Below are 3,453 nucleotides of genomic sequence, written 5' to 3' on the forward strand. Positions count from 1 at the left end.
AATCCTGTTTTATTTGTCCATACTCTTCTAACTTCAGTGTGCTAACTGTTTTATTAAGCATCTTGAAGCACTTTTAAAAAGGGAAATATTTACTTATATTTGTAATCCTGTTTTGTTTGTCCATACTCTTCTAACTTCAGTGTGCTAACTGTTTTATTAAGCATCTTGAAGCACTTTTAAAAAGGGAAATATTTACTTATATTTGTAATCCTGTTTTGTTTGTCCATACTCTTCTAACTTCAGTGTGCTAACTGTTTTATTAAGCATCTTGAAGCACTTTTTAAAAAGGGAAATATTTACTTATATTTGTAATCCTGTTTTATTTGTCCGTACTCTTCTAACTTCAGAGTGCTAACTGTTTTATTAAGCATCTTGAAGCACTTTTAAAAAGGGAAATATTAACTTATATTTGTAATCCTGTTTTATTTGTCCATACTCTTCTAACTTCGGATTGCTGAAGAAGTTATATTTCATCATGATTTTTTTATGCTTTCCTATTGCAGCTCGAAACTGATTCAAAGTAGGTATAAGATTAAAAGCTAGAATTTTGAAAGGTTCTAGTCTGTTCATATTGACAATTAAAGTTTGAGGTATAGTTCTTTTAAACGAGCTGATGATGTTCTTATTGTCCATTCGTCAGTTAACTTTTATAATCTTATTTTCTAAACTTACAACCTTATTTTAGTCTTAAAGTGGAGTAGAAAAACTGAATAACTCGTCACATTCTGATTTTAATTGGTATTACAAACCATAAAACTCTAACAAATGCTGCATGCTTAGATTAAGTTACCCTCGCTGTTACAACCAGTTACCGACTCCTAATTAAGATTTCTATTTTATTTTCGAGATAAAATGTGCCGTTTTAAGTATTTTAACAGCATAATATGCTAAGCATGCCTCCAAACAACCAATGTTAGTTGTTCCAAAATGTTATTTCTTTTTTTATATACATTTTAATTAAAAGGACTGTTTTAAAACGAAAACAGTGTTGTTGGAAAAATTCTTTCTCACAAAGTTTTGTATTTCTGTTCCTAACCAAACTGGAGTAACAAAGGTAACCAGAACGAAGTAATATCTGAACGTAAATTAGCAATCCCGAAACCAACAGCTAGTTAAGAAATGCAGCACGTGGGTTAGAGAAGGTTTAATTATGTTTACACTGATCAATGGAAGAAAAAAAATCAAAGTACTATATAGATAGAACCGGATTATATATGAATGTTTGTGTGTGTATCGTGGTTCCATTTTCTGTGTATTCCGCCAAAAACAATAGAAAGTAACACGTGATAACTCTTTTTTCCAGACGTCACGTGTGTGCTCGGAGCAAGGTTGTCAACACTTCTTTGAAACAGCACCAATCGTACCATAAACCTGTCTATAAAACCATTAGGCGTCCCTGTGACGAAAACCCGGCTGACACGTGCACATCGTACCGGTAAGTGAAGGAATCGTGACGACAACCTAACTGACACGTGTACATCGTACCGGTAAGTGAAGGAATGGTGACGACAACCCGGCTGACACGTGTACATCGTACCGGTAAGTGAAGGAATCGTGACGACAACCTAGCTGACACGTACCGGTAAGTCAGGGAATCGTGACGACAACCCGGCTGACACGTATCGGTAAGTCAAGGAATCGTGACGACAACCAGACTGACACGTACCGGTAAGTCAAGGAATCGTGACGACAACCCGGCTGACACGTACCGGTAAGTCAAGGAATCGTGACGACTACCAGGCTGACACGTACCGGTAAGTCAACCGGTACGTGTCAGCCTGGTAGTCGTCACGATTCCTAAGTCAAGGAATGTGGTTCAGAGTTTCTGAACTTTGCTTTGAGAAAAGAAAATTGTACAGATAACTTCGTATGTCATCTTTCAGTGGTGTGTCACCGCATGTCACATGATTCGGTGGTGTGTCACCGCGTGTCACATGATTCGGTTGTGTGTCACCGCATGTCACATGATTCAGTGGTGCGTCACCGCATGTCACATGATTCAGTAGTGTGTCACAGCGTGTCACATGATTCAGTGGTGCGTCACCGCATGTCACATGATTCAATGGTGTGTCACAGCGTGTCACATGATTCAGTGGTGTGTCACAGCATGTCACATGATTCAGTATGTTTACCTTATGGTAATGACATTTTGTGTTTACTTTGCGGCAGTGACACATTGTGCCTACCTTGCGGCAGTGACACTTTGTGTTTACCTTGCGGCAGTGACACATTGTGCCTACCTTGCGGCAGTGACACTTTATGTTCACCTTGCACCAGTGGCACTTTGTGTTTACTTTGCGGAAATGACACATTGTGCCTACCTTGCGGCAGTGACACTTTGTGTTTACCTTATGGTAATGACATTTTGTGTTTACTTTGCGACAGTGACACATTGTGCCTACCTTGTGACACTTTGCCTTTCAACTTTTTATTTTCCACAGTCTGTTAAACATGACATGTAATTCTTAAGAAATTTTGTCTGAAAGTAAGTTTGAGATTCGTGTAACATGCGGTGACACACCACTGAATCATGTGACACGCTGTGACACATCACTGAATCATGTGACATGCGGTGACGCACCTTGTTTTATTTGTAATTAACTCGTACACCAGGAAAATACTTTGAATGAGAAGGTTTATTTTCGGATCGAACGTTTTAAACTACATGTAGCACAGAAAGTAAAAACCTATTAAGATTTAACAAATCTTATCAAGTTTTCATTTCCACGAATAAAAAAACAACAATATTACTCAACATTCTGAGCTTAGATCAAATTCCCTTTTGGATTTACGTATTAAAAATCTAACTTTTATATCGATAAAAACTCTATAAATTCACAACCTTGATCTTTGATTTTATCACCTAATCCAGTAATCATTACGAGTCTAAATTTCAAGGTAAAAAAATTAGACTTTTTTAAAATAAAACTCATAAGATACATGTTAAAGGATAACTATATACAAAACACTAAAACTGACTTTCATTTTGACGATTGAGCCTTGAGCCAATTGAACCCGGAAGTTTCTTCAATACTGATGGCTAAAGTTCACGTTACATTATATTTGCAAAAGGTTAATTTCATTTTAAAGCTATTTTGTGTTTACCTTACGGCAGAGACACTTTATGTTCACCTTGCACCAGTGGCACTTTGTGTTTACTTTGCGGAAATGACACGTTGTGTCAACCTTGCGGCAGTGACACTTTCTGTTTACTTTGTGGCAATGACTCGTTGCATCTACCTTGCGGCAGTTACACTTTGTGTTTACCTTATGGTAATGACATTTTGTGTTTACTTTGCGGCAGTGACACTTTGTGTTTACTTTGCGGCAGTGACACTTTGTGTTTACCTTATGGTAATGACATTTTGTGTTTACTTTGCGGCAGTGACATTTTGTGTTTACCTTATGGTAATGACATTTTGTGTTTACTTTGCGGCAGTGACACTTTGTGTT

Source organism: Limulus polyphemus, unplaced genomic scaffold, assembly GCF_000517525.1.
Source record: "Limulus polyphemus unplaced genomic scaffold, Limulus_polyphemus-2.1.2 Scaffold3565, whole genome shotgun sequence".
NCBI classification, from domain to species: domain Eukaryota; kingdom Metazoa; phylum Arthropoda; class Merostomata; order Xiphosura; family Limulidae; genus Limulus; species Limulus polyphemus.